At 46.9% G+C, this 21,709-nt stretch overlaps 1 protein-coding gene across 28 annotated transcripts in view; it reads left to right on the forward strand.

Moving 5' to 3' along the window:
• Positions 1 to 13,424: 13,424 nt before the first annotated feature.
• The window catches only part of CELF1 (CUGBP Elav-like family member 1), a 96,823-nt gene continuing 88,538 nt past the window's right edge, over positions 13,425 to 21,709 (forward strand). For all 28 annotated transcript variants that reach the window (XM_033204939.1, XM_033204918.1, XM_033204932.1 and 25 more), the window contains exon 1: positions 13,425 to 13,937. The gene's annotated coding sequence lies outside the window, so the exon portion shown is untranslated. The remainder of the gene's footprint in view (positions 13,938 to 21,709) is intronic.

Genomic DNA, 21,709 nt, shown 5'->3' on the forward strand with positions numbered 1-21,709 from the left:
ATGAAAAGCTCAAATATGAAACCTGCAACCTACAAAAAGGTAAGTAGAATGGTTGTAATGCCAGCTATTTACTTTTTTGTTGTTTGTTTGTTTTGAGATGGAGTCTCACTCTGTTGCCCAGGCTGGAGTGCAGTCACACGATCTCAGCTCACTGCAACCTCTGCCTCCTGGTCCAAGCAATTCTCCTGCCTCAGCCACCCGAGTAGCTGGGATTACAGGTGTGTGCCTCCACACCCAGCTAATTTTTGTTTTTAGTAAAGATGAGATTTCACCATGTTGGCCAGGCTGGTCTCGAACTCCTGACCTCAGGTGATCCACCTGCCTTGGCTTCTCAAGAGTTCTGGGATTACAGGCATGAGCCACTCGGTGGGCCTATTTATATTTAAATATTTCTCTGAAACAGGCATCTGGTGTTTTTTTTTTCTGTTTGTTGTTGTTGAGACAGAGTCTTACTCTATGGCCCAGGCTGGTTGGTGTGCAGTGGCACTATCTTAGATCACTGCAATCTCTGCCTCCCTGGTTCAAGTGATTCTCCTGCCTCAGCCTCCCTAGTAGCTGGGACTACAGGTGTGCACCATCACTCCTGGCTTTTTTTTTTTTTTTTTTTTTGAGACAAAGTCTCGCTGTGTCACTGGAGAGTACAGTGGCACGATCTTGGCTCACTGCAACCTCCGCCTCCTGGGTTCAAGTGATTCTCCTGCCTCAGCCTCCCAAGTAGCTGGGATTACAAGCACATGCCACCACGCCCAGCTAATTTTTGTATTTTTAGTAGAGATGGGGTTTCACCAAGTTGGCCAGGCTGGTCCCAAACTCCTGATCTCAGGTGATCCATCCTCCTCGGCCTTCCAAAGTGCGAGGATTACAGGCATGAGCCATCCCGCCTGGTCCATCTGGTGGTTTTAAAAGATTCATTTTCTTTTCTTTTTTGAGATGTAGTCTCCTTCTGTTGCCTAGACTGGAGTGAAGTAGCGCCATCTCGGCTCACTGCAACCTCCGCCTCCTGGGTACAAGCAATTCTCCTGCCTCAGCCTCCCCAATAGCTGGGAGTACAGGTGCCCACCACTATGCCCGGCTAATTTTTTGTGTGCTTTTAGTAGAGACAGGGTTTCGCCATGTTGGCCGGGCTGCTCTCGAACTCCTGACCTCAGGTGATCCATCCGCCTTGGTTTCCCAAAGTGCTGGGATTACAGGCGTGAGCCACCGCACCCGACCTAATTTTAGAATATTTTCATTGCCCTCAAGATAAGCCCCATATCCATTAGCAGAGACACCATTTTCTCCCAATCATCCTCCAGCCTTAGGCAAACACTAACCTACTTTCTGACTCTATAGATTTACATGTTTAGCATGTTTAGGGCATTTCTTCTTTTTACTTTTCTTCTTTTTTTTTTTTCTAGGAAACAGGGTCTCACTGTCACCTAGACTAGAGTGCAGTGGCAGCATGACCATGACTCACTGTAGCCTCGACCTTTTGGGTACAAGCAATCTTCCCACCTCAGCCTCCCAAGGAGTTGAGACTACAGACGTGTGCCACGATGCCTGGCTAATTTTTTATTATTTGTGGTGATGGGGTCTCACTGTGTTGCCCAAACTGATCTCAGGGCTGGACACAGTGGCTCACTCCTGTAATCCCAACACTTTGGGAGGCTGAGGCAGGCAGATCACCTGAGGTCAGGAGTTTGAGACCAGCGTGGTCAACATGGAGAAACCCCATCTCTACTAAAAACATACAAAAATTAGCCAGGTATAATAGTGGGTGCCTGTAATCCCAGCTACTCGGGAGGCTGAGGCAGGAGAATCACTTGAATCCGGGAGGCAGAGGTTGTGATGAGCCGAGATCACGCCACTGCACTTCAGCCTGGGTGACACCATGTCAAAAACAAAACGAAACAAAACAAAGTGATCTTGAATTCCTGGGCTCCAACAATCCTCCTGCTTTGGCCTCCCAAAGTACTGGGATTATAAGTCTGAACTACTGTGTCTAGCCTAGTGTATTTCAAATAAATGGAGTCATACAATATGTGTTCTTTGTGTCTGGCTTCTTCTTTTTTTTTTTTTTTTTTTTGAGATAGAGTTTCACTCCTGTTGCCCAGGCTGGAGTGCAATGGTGTGATTTTAGCTCACTGCAACCTCCACCTCCTGGGCTCAAGCAATTCTCCCACCTCAGCCTCCTGAGTAGCTGGGACCGCAGGTGCGCACCACCACACCTTGTGGTGAATTTTTGTATTTTTGGTAGAGATGGGCTTTCACCATATTGTCCAGATTGATCTCGAACTACTGGACTCAAGTGATCTTCCTGCCTCGGCCTGCTGGCATTGCATGCGTGAGCCACCCCACCCTTTTTTTTTTTGAGATGGAGTTTCATTCTTGTCGCCCAGGCTGGAGTGCAATGGCATGATCTCAGCTCACTGCAACCTCTGCCTCCCAGGTTCAAGCAATTCTCCTGCCTCAGACTCCCTAATAGCTGGAATTACAGGCATGCACTACCACTCCCAACTAATTTTATATTTTTAGTAGAGACGGTTTCTCCGTGTTGGTCAGTCTGGTCTCGAATTCCCGACCTCAGGTGATCTGCCCGCCTCAGCCTCCCAAAGTGCTGGGATTACAGGTGTGAGCAACTGCATGTGGCTTTTTTTGTTTTTCTTTTTCTTTTCTTTTCTTTTTTTTCAGACGGAGTCTCTCTGTTGCCCATGCTGGAGAACAATCTCGACTCACTGCAAGCTCTGCCTCCCGGGTTCACACCATTCTCCTGCCTCAGCCTCCTGAATAGCTGGGACTACAGGCGCCCGCCACCACATCTGGCTAATTGTTTATATTTTTTAGTAGAGATGGGGTTTCACCGTCTTAGCCAGGATGGTCTCAATCTTCTGACCTCATGATCCGCCTGTCTTGGCCTCCCATAGTGCTGGGATTACAGGTGTGAGCCACCATGCCCAGCCTTTTTCTCTTAATAGATATCTCTTGTGTATTGATATCTGTCTTATGCTTAGAATGTTTTCAAGGATCGTCCATGTTGTAGCAAGTATCAGGACTGTCCTTCTTTTTATTGCCAAATAATATTTCAATGTATGGACAGACCACATGTTTTTATCCGTTCATCAGTTGATGGACATTTGAGTTGTTTCCATTTTTGGCTATGTTGAACAATGCTGCTGGGAACATCTGCATACAACTTATGGACATAGGTTTTCTTTTTTTTTTTTTTTTGAGACGGAGTCTCGCTCTGTCACCCAAGCTAGAGTGCAGTGGCCAGATCTCAGCTCACTGCAAGCTCTGCCTCCCAGGTTCACGCCATTCTCCTGCCTCAGCCTCCCGAGCAGCTGGGACCACAGGCGCCCGCCACCTCGCCCAGCTAGTTTTTTGTATTTTTTAGTAGAGACAGGGTTTCACCGTGTTAGCCAGGATGGTCTCGATCTCCTGACCTTGTGATCCGCCCGCCTCGGCCTCCCAAAGTGCTGGGATTACAGGCTTGAGCCACCGTACCCGGCCATGGACATAGGTTTTCATTTCTCTTGTATATTTGACTAATCATGGAATTGTGAGGTTATAGAGTATTACTATGTTTAACCTTTAGAAGAACTGTCAGTTTTCCAAAGTGACTGCACTGTTTTGCATTCCCACCAGGAGAGTATGGAGGGTTCCAATGTTGCCATGCCACATGGTCGCCAACACTTACTATCTGTCTTTCATTATAGCCATTTTAGTGGGTGTGGTGTCTCTTTGTGGAATAAACTTTTTTTTTTTTCGAGACAGAGTCTCGCTCTGTCGCCCAGGCTGGAGTGCAGTGGCGTGGTCTTGGCTCACTGCAAGCTTCGCCTCCCGGGTTCACGCCATTCTCCTGCCTCAGCCTCCCGAGTAGCTGGGACTACGGGCGCCCGCCACCACGCCGGCTTATTTTTTGTCTTTTTGGTAGAGACGAGGGTTCTCCGTGTTAGCCAGGATGGTCTCAATCTCCTGACCTCGTGATCCACCCACGTTGGCCTCCCAAAATGCTGGGATTACAGGCCTGAGCCATTGCGCCCGGCCAGGAATAAACTTTTAAATGTGGAATAATTTAGATGCACAGAAAGGTTTTAAAAATAGTACTGAGAAGCCGGGCGCGGTGGCTCAAGCCTGTAATCCCAGCACTTTGGGAGGCTGAGACGGGCGGATCACGAGGTCAGGAGATCGAGACCATCCTGGCTAACACGGTGAAACCCCGTCTCTACTAAAAAAAAATACAAAAACTAGCCGGGCGAGGTGGCGGGCGCCTGTAGTCCCAGCTCCTCAGGAGGCTGAGGCAGGAGAATGGCGTGAACCCGGGAGGCGGAGCTTGCAGTGAGCTGAGATCCGGCCACTGCACTCCAGTCCGGGCGACAGAGCGAGACTCCGCCTCAAAAAAAAAAAAAAAAAAAAAAAAAAATAGTACTGAGAGTCCATTATGTCCTTCCCCCTCCAATGTTAACATTTTTTTTGGTAACAGCTTTATTGAGGTATAATGCATATGCCTTGTCACCCTCCTAACTATACAATTCAATGTTTATTAATATACTCACAGGGTTGCACAACCATCACCAATATCTAATTTTAGAAAACTTCATCATCCCAAAAAGAAATCCTATACCCATTAGCAATCACTCCCCATTCCCTCATTCCCTGACAACCACGAATTGACTTTCTGTCTCAGTGGATCTGCGTATTCGAAACATTTCATATACATGGATCATACAACATGTGGTCTTTGTATATTCATGTACACATGTTGATAAAGGTCATTATAACCATATAGAGAAAATGTTTTGTTTTTTGTTTTCGAGACAGAGTCTCACTCTGTCACCCAGGCTGGAGTGCAGTGGCACATTCTCCACTCACTACAACCTCCACCTCATGGGTTCAGGCGATTCTCATGCCTCTGGCCTTTGCTGTTCTTTTTTTTTTCTCATTTGAGACCATCTCACTCCCATCACCCAGGCTGAGAGCAGTGGTGTGATCTTGGCTCAGTGCAGCCTCGACCTCCCAGGCTCAAGTGATCCTTCCACCTCAGCCTCCCCAGTAGCTGGGATTACAGGCATGCACCACCACACCCAGTTAATATTTGTATAGACGGGGTTTTGCCATGTTGCCCAGGCTGGTCTTGAACTCCTGAGCTCTAGCAATCTGCCTGACTCAGCCTCCCAAAGTGCTGGGATTACAAGCGTGAGCTACCACGTCCGACTTTTTTTTTTGAGAGAGTCTCACTCTGTCACCAAGGCTGGAATACAGTGGTGTGATCTCTCCTCACTGCAACCTCTGCCTCCTGGGTTCAAGCGATTCACCTGGCTCAGCCTCCTGAGCAGCTGGGATTACAGGCATGCGCCAACACGCCCGGCTAATTTTTGTATTTTCAGTGGAGATGGGGTTTCACCATGTTGGCCAGGCTCGTCTTGAACTCCTGACCTCAGGTGATCCGCCCACCTCAGCCTCCCAAAGTGCTAGGATTACAGGCATGGACCACTGCGCCCGGCCTCTGCTTTATTCAGTCAGTGATATTTGTGAATATTATACCATGTCGGTGCAACAGAGGTAGATTTACTTTATTCTTTTCAAAAAGTTACATAGGCCGGGCGCCATGCTCACATCTACCTGAGGTGGGATGATCGCTTGAGCACAGGAGTTTAAGATTAGCCTGGGCAACAGAATGAGACCCTAGCTCTACAAAAAATTTAAAAACTACCTGGGCATGGTGGCACATGTCTGTAGTCCCAGCTACTTGGGAGGCTGAGATGGTAGGATCACCTGAGCGTAAGAAGTCAAGGCTAAAGTGAGCAAGCTGTGCCCCTGCATTCCAGCCTGGTCAGAGGCTGAGGCAGGAGAATGGCGTGAACCCGGGAGGTGGAGCTTGCAGTGAGCCAAGATCACGCCACTGCACTCCAGCCTGGCAACAAAGCGAGACGCCTTCTCAAAAAAAAAAAAAAAAAGTTACATAGTATTCCAATGTAAGGATTTCAATTCAATTCAAAAACATTTACTAGCCAAGTAGTGGCTCACACCTGTAAACCTAGCACTTTAGGAGGCTGAGGCGGGAGTATTGCTTGAATATAGGAGTTCAGGATCAGCCTGGGTAACATGGGGAGACCCCATCCCTACAAGCAATTTAAAAAATAGCCAGGCATGATAGCGTGTGTCTGTGTGTGTCTGTGGTCCCAGCTACTGGGGACGCTGAGACAGGAGGATCACATAAGCCAGGGAGGTCAAGGCTGCAGTGAGCCATGATTACTGCCCTCCAGCCTGGGTGACAGAGCAAGACCCTGTCTCAAAAAAAAAAAAAAAAAAAAAAAAAAATTACTGAGTAGCCTGAATTTCCAGACATTCTTCCTGTACTTGGACTACATCAGTGAACAAAATAGACAAAGATTCCTGCTCTCCATTGCCTTTATTCTGTGAACTGTATTTCAGGGTAACCAAATATCTCACTGGTGAGAGAAAGTTCTTTACAAGACACTTCCCGCATGTGGAAAGAAGTATAGAATCACAAGTCCAGGCGTGATGGCTCACGCCTGTAATCCCAGCACTTTGAGAGGCCGCGGAGGGTGGATCACTGGAGGTCAGGGTTTGAGACCAGCCTGGCCAACATGGTGAAAGCCGTCTCTACTAAAAATACAAAAAATTAGCCGGGTGTGGTGACGCATGCCTGTAATCCCAGCTACTCGGGAAGCTGAGGCAGGAGAATCATTTGAACCCAGGAGGGGGAAGTTGCAGTGAGCTGAGATCGTGCTGCTGCACTCCAGCCTGGGAGACAGAGCAAGACTCCGTCTCAAAAAATATATATATATATATAAAATACGTACATTATATGTTATATATAATATGCACATTATATATTATATATGTACATTATATAATATATGACATGTATATTATATATTATAATTATATGTGTTGTTTTATGTATATATTGTATGTATATTATATATGTGTATTATATTGTATATTATGTTATATAGTATGCATGTTACATATTATATAGAATGCATATTATATATTATATATAGTATGTATATTATACATTATATATAGTGTGTATATTACACATTATATATAGTGTATATATTATACATTATATATAGTGTTATAATTATATAGTGTGTATATTATACATTATATATAGTGTGTATATTACACATTATATATAGTGTGTATATTATACATTATATATAGTGTATGTTATATATTATATATATACATAAAATCAGAAAATCTGCATTTTGGTAAAATAATGGATCTAGGCTGGGTGCGGTGGCTCAAGCCTGTAATCCCAGCACTTTGGGAGGCCGAGATGGGCGGATCACGAGGTCAGGAGATCGAGACCATCCTGGCTAACACAGTGAAACCCCGTCTCTACTAAAAAATACAAAAAAAAAAAAACTAGCCGGGCGTGGTGGCGGGCGCCTGTAGTCCCAGCTACTCAGGAGGCTGAGGCAGGAGAATGGCGTAAACCCGGGAGGCGGAGCTTACAGTGAGCTGAGATCCGGTCACTGCACTCCAGCCTGGGCGACAGAGCGAGACTCCGTCTCAAAAAAAAAAAAAAAAAAAAAAAAAAGGATCTAGTTAATAGCCATCAATGGATAAAAGCATTAGATGAAACACTCATAGGAAACTTGACCACAGAGGGATCAGGCTGAGGCTACCTCAACCACGGTCTGTGTCACTAAAAACAGGACAGACAACCTGATGTCATAGGCTATAGGCCTCCAGATGTGATGCAGCGCAATGCTCGCAGCACCACCTGAATGTAACCAGGCCTTAAGAGTTTTCTTTCTGGCCAGGCGCGGTGGCTCACACCTATAATTCCAACACTTTCGGAGGCTGAGACGGGCAGATCACCTAAGGTTAGAAGTTCAAGACTAGGCCGGGCGCGGTGGCTCAAGCCTGTAATCCCAGCACTTTGGGAGGCCGAGACGGGCGGATCACGAGGTCAGGAGATCGAGACCATCCTGGCTAACACGGTGAAACCCCGTCTCTACTAAAAATACAAAAAAAACTAGCCGGGCGAGGTGGCGGGCGCCTGTAGTCCCAGCTACTCCGGAGGCTGAGGCAGGAGAATGGCGTAAACCCGGGAGGCGGAGCTTGCAGTGAGCTGAGATCCGGCCACTGCACTCCAGTCCAGGCGACAGAGCGAGACTCCGCCTCAAAAAAAAAAAAAAAAAAAAAAAAAGAAGTTCAAGACTACTCTGGCCAACATGGTGAAACCCTGTCTCCACTAAAAATACAAAAAATTAGCTGGGCATGGTGGTGGGTACAGGTAATCCCAGCCACTCGGGAGGATGAGGCAAGAGAATTGCTTGAACTCGGGAGGTGGAATTTGCAGTGAGCCGATATTGCACCATTGCACTCCAGCCTGGGCAACAAGAGTGAAATTCCGTCTCAAAAAAAATAGTTTTCTTTTTTTCTTTTAGAGACAAGGGCAGGGCGAGGTGGCATGTGCCTGTAAGTCCCAACTACTCGGGAGGCTGAGGCAGGGGAATCACTCGAGTCCAGAAGTTCTGGGCTACGGTGCACTATGTCAATCAGGTGTCTGCACTAAGTTCAGCATCAACATCGTGACCTCCAGAGAGTGGGGGACCACCAGGTTACCTAAGCAGTGGTGAACTGGCTCAGGCTGGAAATGGAACAGGTCAAAAATCCCGTGCTGATCTGTAGTGGAATCATGCCTGTGAAAAGTCACTGCACACGAGCCTGGGCAATATAGCAAGATCCTGTCTCTTTAAAAAGAAAAACAGGCCGGTCGTGGTGGCTCATGCCTGTAATCGCAGCACTTTGTAAGGCCAAGGCGGGTGGATCACGGTGTCAGGAGATTGAGAGTATCCTGGCTAACACGGTGAAACCCCGCCACTACTAAAAATACAAGAAATTAGCCAGGTTTGGTGGCATGCGCCTGTAGTCCCAGCAACCCAGGAGTCTGAGGCAGGAGAATCGCTTGAACCTGGGAAGGGGAGGTTGCACTGAGCCAAGATTGTGCCACTGCACTCCCTGGGCCACAGAGCCAGACTCTGTCTCAAACAAAAGCCAAAAAACAAACAAACAAAAAAAAAAAAAAACAAGAAAGAAAAGTAAATAAGCCGGGCGCGGTGGCTCCCAGCACTTTGGGAGGCCTAGGTGGGTGGATCACCTGAGGTAAGGAGTTCAAGGCCAACCTGACCAACATGGCGAAACCCTGACTCTACTAAAAATACAAAAATTACCCAGGCATGGTGGCGCATGCCTGTAATCCCAGCTACTCCGGATCTGAGGCAGCAGAATCGCTTGAATCTGAGAGGTAGAGGTTGCAGTGAGCCAAGACGGCGCCACTGCACTCCAGCATGGGCAACAGAGCGAGACTCCGTCTCAAAAAAAAAAAAAATTAATAAAAAATAAATAAAAACCAAATAGAGACAGGGTCTTACTCTGTTGCCTAGGCTGGAGTGCAGTGTCATGGTCATAGCTCACTGCAACCTGGAACTCCTGGGCTGAAGGGGTTCTCCTACCTCAGCTTCTTAAAAAGCTGGAACTGCAGATGTGCATGCCACCATGCCAGGCTAACATTTTTAAATTTTTTATTTCTGTGGAGATGGTGTCTTGTTATGTTGCCTGGGCTGGATTTGAACTCAAGTCCTCCTGCCTTGCCCTCCAGGGTAGCTGGGATTATGGGAGTAAGCCATCATGCCTGGCTATCATCATTTCCTCTATAATTATTTCTCTATTGTTATATGGCTATGAATGAACCATAATTTATCAATCTCCTTTTGTATCAAATTTTATGCTGTTTAAACAATGTTATGGCCAGGTGTCATGGCTCACACCTGTAATCCCAAAACTTTGGAAGGCAGAGTGAGGAGGGTTGCTTGAGCTCAAGAGTTTGAGACCAGCCTGGGTCTCAACATAGTGAGACCCCTGTCTCTACAAAAAAAAAAAAAATTAGTTGGACATGGTGGCACACACCTGTGATCTCAGCTACTCACAAGGCTCAGGTGGAAGGATCGCTTGAACCCAGGAGTTCAAGGTTGCAGTGGCTATGATAGCACCACTACACTCCAGGCTGGGTGACAGAGCAAGACCCTGTGTCTAGAAAAATAAAAATAAAAAATAAAACACGTTACAGTCTCTGCCATTATGCATGAATCTTTCCTTAGGATAAATTCCTAGAAAGGTATGTAAAAGTTCAGATTCCTCTAGGCAGATTACCTGAACTTTACTCCCTCCACCACTTGGAGAAGTCTATTTCTCTGCACTCTTACTAATACTGGCTATTTTTTTTTTTTTTTGAGACGGAGTCTTGCTCTGTCGCCCAGGCTGGAGTACAGTGGTTCGATCTCGACTCACTGCAACCACCGTCTCCCAAGTTCAAGCGATTCTTTCTCAGCCTCCCGAGTAGCTGGAACTACAGGCACACGCCACCATGCCCGGCTGATGTTTGTATTTTTCAGTAGAGACAGGGTTTTGCCACGTTGGCCAGGCTGGTCTTGAACTCCTGACCTCAGGTGATCTGTCTGCCTCGGCCTCCCCAAGTGCTAGGATTACAGGCATGAGCTACTGCGCCTGGACAACACTGGCTATTTTTTTTTTTTTTTTTTTTTTTTTTTTTTTTGAGGCGGAGTCTCGCTCTGTCGCCCGGACTGGAGTGCAGTGGCCGGATCTCAGCTCACTGCAAGCTCCGCCTCCGGGTTTACGCCATTCTCCTGCCTCAGCCTCCCCAGTAGCTGGGACTACAGGCGCCCACCATCTCACCCGGCTAGTTTTTGTATTTTTAGTAGAGACGGGGTTTCACCGTGTTAGCCAGGATGGTCTCGATCTCCTGACCTCGTGATCCGCCCGTCTCGGCCTCCCAAAGTGCTGGGATTACAGGCTTGAGCCACCGCGCCCGGCCAACACTGGCTATTTTTTAAAAAAATAAATCTTGGCCGGGCGCGGTGGCTCAAGCCTGTAATCCCAGCACTTTGGGAGGCCGAGGCGGGTGGATCACGAGGTCAGGAGATCGAGACCATCCTGGCTAACACGGTGAAACCCCGTCTCTACTAAAAATACAAAAACTAGCTGGGCGAGGTGGCGGGCGCCTGTAGTCCCAGCTACTCGGGAGGCTGAGGCAGGAGAATGGCGTAAACCCGGGAGGCGGAGCTTGCAGTGAGCTGAGATCCGGCCACTGCACTCCAGTCCGGGAGACAGAGCCAGACTCCGCCTCAAAAAAAAAAAAAATCTTAATCTATTTGTAAGCCAAAACATGAAACAGGAAGCTTTACATACTCTTAAATCTCACACTAGCCTTTTTTTTTTTTTGTATTTGGACTGTTTAGCATTTTGTCTATGCTGCTGAAACCTTTTGAAGTTACAGAATCTATTTGAGTTCTTCATGTAATTGTTCTTCCCCTAATCTTGGGCTAACAGGCTGTGGCCTTCCTCGGTAGCTCAATGCAAGAGTGATATTAATACCTTGCAAGTTCCTCCCTTGCAAATGGGAGCCCTAAGTCAAGGTGCAGATAGAATAGGAAAAAGCTTCTGGTTGCTCTTCAAGAAGTATCTATTGAGTTAGATACAGTGAAAAGCAGCAGCGATATTAGGAGAATAACAAGATGGGTATGGAAAAGTTTCTGGTTGCTCTTCAAGAAATATTTATTGAGTCAGATACTGTGAAAAGCACTGGAGATATAACAAGATGGGCGTGGTGCCTGTCCTTATTTAGCTGATGGACAGGTTCCAAGAAGCTTCTAAAGGCTGAACATTTCATTTGTTTTCCATACCTGGCACTTAGATACACCTATTAATTAAGTCAACAATATTTATTGAGCATGTACTATGGATTAGGCATTATCGAGGCCCTAAGGATAGAGCAGTGAAATAAAACAGACAAAACCTCTATCCTCATGAAGTTTACCTTTTGGTTTACCTTCTGGGCTACTGTCAATAAAACAAGTAAAATATGTAAGTACAAAATATACTGTGAGGCCAGGTGCAGTGGCTCATGCCTGTAATCCCAGCACTTTGAGAGGCAGAGGCAGGCAGAACACTTGCAGTCAGGAGTTTGAGTCCAGCCTGGCCAACATGGTGAAACCCTGTCTCCACTAAAAATACAAAAATTAGTCAGGCGTGGTGGCAGGCGCCTGTAATCCCAGCTACTCGGGAGGCTGAGGCAGGAAAATTGCTTGAACCTGGGAGGTGGATGTTGCAGTGAGCCAAGATTGCACCACTGCACTCCAGCCTGGGTGACAAGAGCAAGACTGTCTCAAGAAAAAAAAAAAAAAAAACCCCCCCCCAAAAAAAAACAAAACTGCGTTAGATAATGATAAGTGTTTTGGACAAAAATGAAAGTGGGATTGAAAGCATGGGTGTGTGCATGTGTGTGTGCGCATAGTGTGCATACGTATGCCATGTGTGTGAGCAATGTAAAATAGGGTGCTCAGGGAAAAGTGGACTAAGAAGGTGACACTTAAGTCAAAGTCTGAAGGAGATGAGGAAGTGAGCCATGTGGATATCCACATGATTCTATGGAGCACAAAAGGAGACAGATTCTCTGCTTGAAACATTTCTATAACCTATAGGAGGAAATATATGGTAATATTTTTGACAACATTCTGTAAGCTATAATGGTCTATAAATACAGAATGTTTTCAATTACACATAAAACTATTAACAAGAACAAGATCATATATCAGCATTATGAATGTATATAAAACTACCCAGTACAATTAGGGAATATGATCATGTACAATTTAAGGACTAAACGGTACCAGAAAAACTGTGGTTAGTTTTTTTTTTCCCTCCAAAGGCGACAGAGGAAAACCCTTGAGGCCTTGAGGCTTCTGCTTGGAAGCCCACTTGTTTGTGGTAAGGTAGGATATAATCAGTATTTGTGGGTATAAAAATTATATTCTCTGGGAAGCCAGATCATGTTACAGAGAAACGATCCCATGAGTTATTTGCATGTTGATGGGGCCAAAAGCTTCCAGAACAAAGTTTTGTTAACCTGCATTTAACTGCCTCACAAGGTCTGGAACCTACGGAATAAAGGTTGGCTCAAACAACAACAACAACAACAAATTGTACTGCTTGCGTTCCATCTACACCCAGGGATTCCTGAGTAACTCGGGAGGAAGTCTTTAAAGACCTAACCTGAGTTGTTAAGAAAACGTTTTTTTTTTTCTGGGAAAAGCAGGTTATGGCTGAGCAATCGGTCTCTTAATAGAATCTTTGTGAACTTCCTGATGTCGCAGCGATCGTTGCCAGGTTGTGCGTTCACACTGATTATCTTGCTAAAAGGCACTCCCTGCACTTGGAACACACATATCCACATCCTAGCAAAGAAGGAAGACCTGGATGCTGTTGCTTATCTGCTGGGGCAAAAAGGGGCGTGCCATGTGCCCAACGCTGGCGAAGCACCAGTCACTCCTTCACTCATCCATTTATTCAACAAATATCTTATTATGCTCCTACTCAGTGCCCAGTAGGGGTGCCTCCTTGCCCACCAGGGTCATCTAGAGCTCCTGTGGGTGCGGTGGGCGGAGTCAAGAACTTGATTCCCAGGCCTGGCTCTTCCCTCCAGCAGGGCTCGGAGACAAAGAGATGTGCCCCTGCAGCTCTCTCGGCTGAGGGCTCCGCCCGCGGCCCCAGGGGCTTAGGCGCGGCAGCTCCTCCACTTCCCAGCCCAAGGGGGCGCTGCAGTGCCCGGCGCTCGGCCCGCCCCTACGCCGCGCTCCGCTCGCTTGTGCGCTGCGGGCGGCGCCGCGGTGATACGTTCCCCTTCGTCGCGCTCCCCCTCCTACTCCGCCCTCCCCGCCGGTGGTAGGTGCCGGAAGTGCCGCCATTTTGGGGTGTTCTGCTCTGGCGGCAGCGGCGGCGGGACGCGGAGGCTCCCCCGGGATTCGGCCTCAGCAGCGAGGCGGCGGCGACAGCGGCGGCTGCGGAGGCACAGGCAGCAGCTGAGGTAGCGGCGGGCTCAGGTGCAGCCGCTGGTGAGTGCTGCGGCCGCAGGATAACGGGCCACGGGAGGGAGGGAGGGAAAGAAGGCAAGAGGGAGGCGCCGCGGGGCGGGTCCGGTTCGGGAGGCCGCGGGTCACAGGGCCCTCCGGGCGCGGCCTCTCCTCGTTTTCTGCGTCCTGGGGCAGGGCTGCGATCTCCTCCTGCATGTCGGGGTCCCCGGCTCCCCCGGTCCTGTCGGGCTTGCCCGGCGCGTGCCCCCGCGCCCAGGGAGACCCGCCCTCCTCGTGGCCTTGCTTCCTCTCCCCGCGCCCTTTACCTTCACCCTCTGGGCTCAAAGGCCTCGTTCCCTACCCAGTGCCAGCTCCGTTTTCCTCCTCTTTCTGGCTGCCGTGCTGGACCCAGGCTACCTGCCCGGGACACCCCATCTCTGCCCCTGTCGCCTCACGTGTTCTTGGTGTTCACCCCTGTGGGTACCAAAGGGTCCCCGCCCCTAAAAGGCAGCGCTTTTCCGGAACCTCGAGAGCCCCTGGTTTCTCTCCCCAGATCCGCTAGGGCCTTGGCTTGCCCTCCCCCCATATCAGGTGCTCACCCTGTCATGGCCTAGTAGCTGGGCAGGAATCTCGCACCCGGGAGCGCGGGGAACACATTGAAGCGCTTTCTTCGCTAGGGAACAGGCTTTGAATTTAAAGCCGGTGGTGTCTTGGTTGTGGTCCTTCGGGCAGGATGTTTTAGTTCTCGGAGACCATTGCACATGCACCAAGGAGCTTCTCATTGGTTTAGGCTCGTACCCATAGTTGAGGGTAATGTGGTGAGATTTTGATTGGGATCTGGTTCCGCAAAATGGAATCTCTTTCTCGCCAGGAGAGAGCTGTAGGTTTATTACCTTCGAGTAAAAAGATTGTATAACAGTTTTAAGGAGCATGAAATGCTTTATAATGTGTGCAGTGTAAGAGGTTACAAATACTCAATGAATCCTTTACAGGAACTTCAATTTTTTTTATTATTATTTTTTTTTTAAGACGGAGTTTCGCTCTTGTTGCTTAGGCTGGAGTGCAGTGGCGCGATCTCGGCTCACTGCAACCTCCCCAGGTTCAAGCGATTCTCTTGCCTCAGCCTCCCAAGTAGCTGGGATTACAGGCATGCGCCACCACTCCCGGCTAATTTTTGTATTTTTAGTAGAGACGGTGTTTCACCATGTTGATCAGGCTGGATGTTCCCGAACTCCTGACCTCTGGTGATCCACCCGCCTCGGCCTCCCAAAGTGCTGGGATTACAGGCGTGAGCCACCGCGTCCGACGGGAACTTCACCTTTTAAAGATCTTTTCACTGTCTGATTACTCGTGAATTGGGAAGGCTTTAATTGCATGCTTTCCCCTTGCCCACAAGTGTAGCTTCTCTCCGAGTGCTATGGAAGTTTCAGCCTCTCCATTAATCCTTGGTGAGAATGAAGGCGGCTCCAAATAGAATCACCCTTTCTGTTTTAGCATTAATGAGTCCATTTAGAAAATCATGGAATTACAATAGCGTGCACAAACTATTGCTACGGTGATTTTCTTCTCATGCTAATTTTTATATTCTTCTGGCTTTACTTACCTAGTTTGTGGTTTCTGATCATGAGTTAGCCAAGATTGAAGCAGCACTGTTGGTAAAGCAAAGCTGGAGCTTTCAGCTGTTGCTTTAACCAGGAAGGTTATGGTTCCCCTAGTGGTTCTTTTCTCGTGACAGTCCACCACCTGTTTCCATTAAGAATGGCCTTTGGCCCAGAGCATAGGCCTCAACTTCTATTCAACCATTCATTCTGATCCCTTTAAAGAAAAGAAAACCCAGGATTTTCTTTAAAGATTGTGCTGTCTAGACTTAAGATCCACTAGCAGGAGGGGCTGTTAGAGATGGAATATCTTTTCTAGAACCCCTTCACTTTTTGGATGAAGAAACTGAGGGCCCTAGAAGTTAAGTGACTTACTTGCCCAAGGTTATGTTTTTTTTTTTTAAACAATATCATGAGTATAATAATGCAATCTACCCTTTGAGATGTAATGAAATGGGAAAGGACCCTGACTTGAAGTTAGAACTAGGCCTGGATTGTAATACTTGCTCTGTCATTTACTAGTTATACAACCTTGGCAAGTCACTCAACTGTTCTGCTCCTCAGTTTATTCTCACCTGCAAAATGAAAGAAACAGCATATGTCTCACATGGTATTAGTTCAGCTTCAGTAACATGGTGAAATACCCATGATGTAATAGGCAGACAGTGAAGTTTTTAGCCAAAATGATTTATTTTTCTAAACATTTCCATGTATTTTTCTTAATACAGAAGTTACAGATTCATTATAAAAAATACATATAAGTCAAAAAAGGAAGAAACTCACCTATAGTGCCACCACTTAGAGATGATTGTTAAATATTGGGTCTTTATATTGCCCATCATTTTTATATGCTATAGAAATGCCTATTTTCGCAAAACAGGCTTATCCTAGTCACAGTTTTGTGGTGTGGGTCCAGTCCCAACCCCCTAGCCCCGACCCCGCCATGGAGTCTTGCTCTGTCACTCATACTGGAGTGCAGTGGTGTGATCTCAGCTCACTGCAACCCTGCCCGCCGGGCTCAAGCAATTCTCCTGCCTCAGCCTCCTGAATAGCTGGTATTACAGGTGCCTGCCACTGCGCCCAGATAGTTTTTGTATTTTTAGTAGAGATGGGGTTTCACCATGTTGGCCAGGCCCATCTAGAACTCCTGCCCTCAGGTGATTTGCCCATCTCAGCCTCCCAAAGTACTGGGATTATAGGCGTGAACTACCATGCCTGGCCTTTAGTTAGTTAGTTAGTAGTTAGTTAGTTAGTTAGTAGAGACAGGGTGTCACTGTTTTCCCAGGCTGGTTTTGAACTTCTGAATACAGATGTGAGCCAGTGAGCTCGGCCTACATGTTAAAATTGTGGTTAAAAACACAAAATTGGCCGGACGCGGTGGCTCACGCCTGTAATCCCAGCACTTTGAGAGGCCAAGGCGGGCGGATCACGAGGTCAGGAGTTTGAGACCAGCTGGCCAATATGGTGAAACCCCGTCTATACTAAAAATACAAAAATTAGCCAGGTGCGGTGGCATGTGCCTGTAGTCCCAGCTACTTGGGATGCTTAGGCAGGAGAATCGCTTGAGCCCAGGAGGCGGAGGTTGCTGTGAGCTGAGATTGTGCCACTGCACTCCAGCCTGGGCGACAAGGCAAGACTCTGTCTCAGAAAAAGAAAAGACTCACAACATTTACTAACTTAGTCATTTTTAAGTGTTTTGTGATGTTAAGTACATTCACACTGTTGGAAAACAGATCTGTGAGTTTTTCATTTTGCATGTCTAAAACTCTATACCTATTAGACGACAGCTCCCCTTTTCCCCTTCCCACTAGCCCTTGGTAACCACCATTATTTCTGTTTCTACGATTTTGACCACTTTAGATAACATCATGTAAGTGGAATCATACCATGTCTGGTTTTTGTGACAGACTTATTTCACTTAGTGTAATGTCCTGAAGACTCATCCATGTTATACTATGTGACCGGATTTATTTCCTTTTTAAGGCTAATACTTCATTGTGTGTATATATATATATATATATATCATGTTGTTTATGGACTGCATCCACTAATGGACTTTTGGGTTGCAACTACCTCCTGGCTATTGTGAATAGTGCTGCTGTGACTGAGTGTGCAAATAGGTATTCCAGCCTCTGGAACAGTATCATTTGTTTTGGATATATGCCCCAAAGTGGGATTGCTGGATCAAGTGATCTTTCTGTTTTTAATTTTTATTATTGTGAAAGAATGCAGTCCACTGGAATAGTTTTTTTATTTCTGTTTTTTTAAGAACCCTATACTGCTTTCTATAGAAGAAGTTGCACCATTTTACAGTCTCACCAGTAGTACACAAGGGTTCCAGTTTCTCCACATCCTCACCAATCTTTTTTTTTTTTTTTGGTGGCCATCTTAATGGGTGTGAGACACTTCACTGTGGTAGTTTTGATTTGTATTTCTCTGCTAACTAGTGATGTTGAGCATCTTTTCGTATGCTTGGCCATTTATATATTATCTTTGGAGAAATGTCTGTTCAAGGCCATTTCCCAATTTTTAATCAAGTTTTTTGATTTTTGTATTGTTGAATTATAGACGTTCTTTATATTTCCTGGATTTTTTTTTTGAGAAGGAGTCTCACTCTGTTGCCCAGGCTGGAGTGCAGTGGCGTGATCTCTGCTCACTGCAACCTCCACCCACTAGGTTCAAGCGATTCTCCTGCCTCAGCCTCCTGAGTAGCTGGGACTACAGTCATGTGCTGCCATGCCCAGCTAATTTTTGTATTTTTAGTAGAGAGGGAGTTTCACCGTGTTGGCCAGGCTGGTCTTGAACTCCCGACCTCAGGTGATCCGCCTGCCTCAACCTCCCAAAGTACTGGGATTACAGGTGTGAGCCACCACAGCCAGCCTCTATTTTCTGGATATTAACCCCTTATTAGATAGATGATTTGCAGATATTTTTTCCCATGCTGTAATTTGTCTTTTCACTTTGTTGATTGTATGCTTTGATACACAAAATATTTCATATTTGATATAGTCCCATTTGTTTATTTCTGGTTTTGTTGCCTGTGCTTTTGGTGTCATATCCATGAAATCATTTTCAAATCCAGTATCATGAAGCTTTTCCTCTTTATTTTCTTCTAGGAGTTTTATAGTTTTAGGTCTTACATTTAGGTTGTTTTAACCTTTTTTTTTTAAGACGGAGTCTTACTCTTTCGCCCAGACTAGAGTGCAGTGACTCGATCTTGGCTCACTGCAGTCTCTGCTGCCCTGGTTCAAGCGATTCTTCTGCCTTAGCCTTCCTAGTAGCTGGGATTACAGGTTCCTACCACCGTGCCTGGCTGATTTTTGTGTTTTTAGTAGAGACAGGGTTTCACCATCTTGGCCAGGCTGGTCTTGAACTCCTGACTTCGTGATCCACCTGCCTCGGCCTCCCAAAGTGTTGGGATTACAGGCATGAGCCACTGCGCCGGCCCGTTTTAACCATTTTTTTTTTTTTTGAGACGGAGTCTTGCTCTGCCACCCAGGCTGGAGTGCAGTGGCCGGCTCTCAGCTCACTGCAAGCTCCGCCTCCCGGGTTCACGCCATTCTCCTGCCTCAGCCTCCGAGTAGCTGGGACTACAGGCGCCCGCCACGTCGCCCGGCTAGTTTTTCGTATTTTTTAGTAGAGACGGGGTTTCACCGTGTTAGCCAGGATGGTCTCGATCTCCTGACCTCATGATCCGCCCGTCTCGGCCTCCCAAAGTGCTGGGATTACAGGCTTGAGCCACCGCGCCCGGCCTTAACCATTTTTAAGTGTGTAATTCAGTAACATTAATTACATTGAGATGTTGTGCAATCATCACTGTGATCTTTTCAAAATGTTTTCATCACCCCAAACAACCTCTGTGACCGTTAAGCAATAACTCTCAATTTTCCCTTCCCCCCCTGCCTCTGGTAGCCTCTAATCTATCTTTGTATCTGTGAATTTGCTTATTCTAGATATTTCATGTAACTGGAATCATGTAATACTTGGCTTTTTGTGTCTAGCTTATTTCACTTACCATTTTGTTTTCAAGGTCCATGCGTCATTTTGTAGTATATATCAGGACCTAATTTCCGATCTTGGCTCACTGCAACCTCCGCCTCCCAGGTTCAAGCTGTCTCAGCCTCCTAAGTAGCTGGGACTACAGGCATGAGCCACCTAGACTGGCTAATTTTGTATTTTTAGTAGAGATGGGGTTTCACGATTTTGGCCAGGGTGGTCTCAAACTCCTGACCTCAGGTGATCCACACGCCTCGGCCTCCCAAATTGCTGGGATTACAGGCATGAACAACCTGCCCGGCCCTAATTTCCTTTTATGGCTGTGTTCCTCTACTTCTTGAGGTCAAGAATGTCTCCTTTATTTTGCTGTCCTCTGTTGGAGTTCTATAAAGGTTTAATTGATTATAATTCATGCTCTTCATGTGGATTGCCAATGACGAGAGATGTCTACTGACATATTCAAACTTCCTGAAGATACAAATATGTCAGCATGTATAATAAAGTAGTCTATAGCGATAATCCGAATCACTGTGTATAGCATTTAAAATTTCTAATCTAGTCAGATTTTCCTATCTTTGAATGTACAGCATTTTCTTTTTTCTTTTTTTTTCTTTTGGAGATAGAGTTTCGCTCTCGTTTCCCAGGCTGGAGTGCAATGGCACGATCTTGGCTCACCACAACCTCTGCCTCCCAGGTTCAAGTGATTCTCCTGCCTCAGCCTCCCGAGTAGCTGGGATTACAGGCATATGCCACCATCCCCAGCTAATTTTTTGTATTTTTAGTAGAGATGGGAGTTTCTCCATGTTGATCAAGCTGGTCTTGAACTCCCGACCTCAGGTGATTCGCCCACCTCAGCCTCCCAAAGTGCTGGGATTACAGGCGTGAGCCACCGTGCCCGGCACAGCATTTTCAAAAAATGTGTACTGAAAAAGTATCAATTGGAGAGGTTAAGAATTGACAAGTTCCTGCCTTTGCTTTATTACCTATATGAATGGCTTTGTTAGGTGGATCAATTTCTAGGTATTGTATGTTGTGCACAGCTAAGTTTGTAAATCTGCCATTAATGGCCTAGTTAGGATAATACTTTCGGGTGTGAACATTTCAGAGATACTCATAGGTGCCAGGCATGGTGGCTCACGCCTGTAATCCCAGCACTTTGGGAGGCCAAGGCGAGTGGATCACGAGGTCAAGAGATCGAGACCATCCTGGCCAATGTGGTGAAACCCTGTCTCTACTAAAAATACAAAAATTAGGCCGGGCGCGGTGGCTCAAGCCTGTAATCCCAGCACTTTGGGAGGCCGAGACGGGTGGATCATGAGATCAGGAGATCGAGACCATCCTGGCTAATACGGTGAAACCCCGTCTCTACTAAAAAAAATACAAAAAACTAGCCGGGCGACGTGGCGGGCGCCTGTAGTCCCAGCTACTCCGGAGGCTGAGGCAGGAGAATGGCCACTGCACTCCAGCCTGGGCGACAGAGCGAGACTCCGTCTCAAAAAAAAAAAAAAAAAAAATACAAAATTAGCCGGGTGTGGTGGCACTCACCTGTAGTCCCAGCTACTCGGGAGCGTGAGGCAGGAGAATTGCTTGAATCCGGGAGGCAGAGGTTGCAGTGAGCCAAGATCATGCCACGGCAGTCCAGCCTGCCAATAGAGTGAGACTCTGTCCCAAAGAAAAAAAAAACTCATAGGTCTCTCAGTTTGTTCTAGTGTGAAGAAAGTTGGCCGGGCGTGGTGGCTCACACCTGTAATCCCAGCACTTTGGGAGGCTGAGGCGGGCAGATCATCTGAGGTCGGGAGTTCAAGACGAGGCTGACCAACATGGAGAAACCCTGTCTACTAAAAATACAAAATTAGCCAGGTATAGTGGTGCATGCCTCTCATCCCAGCTACTTAGGAGGCTGAGGCAGGAGAATTGCTTGAACTAGGGAGGCAGAGGTTGTGGTGAGCCAAGATGGCGCCACTGTACTCCAGCCTGGGCGACAAGAGCAAAACTCCTTTCTCTCCCCCGCCCCCCCCCAAAAAAATATACTGAGAGTATCTGTCAATTGCATGAAAGGCCTTTCTTCTATTTTTCTCCCTTAAAAAAAATTAGGGAGGCCGAGGTGGGTGGATCACAACGTCAGGAGATCGAGACCATCCTGGCTAACACGGTCAAACCCTGTCTCTAAAAATACAAAAAATTAACCGGGCATGGTGATGGGCGCCTGTAGTCCCAGCT

Source organism: Trachypithecus francoisi, unplaced genomic scaffold (assembly GCF_009764315.1).
Source record: "Trachypithecus francoisi isolate TF-2019V2 unplaced genomic scaffold, Tfra_2.0 Lachesis_group8, whole genome shotgun sequence".
NCBI lineage: Eukaryota > Metazoa > Chordata > Mammalia > Primates > Cercopithecidae > Trachypithecus > Trachypithecus francoisi.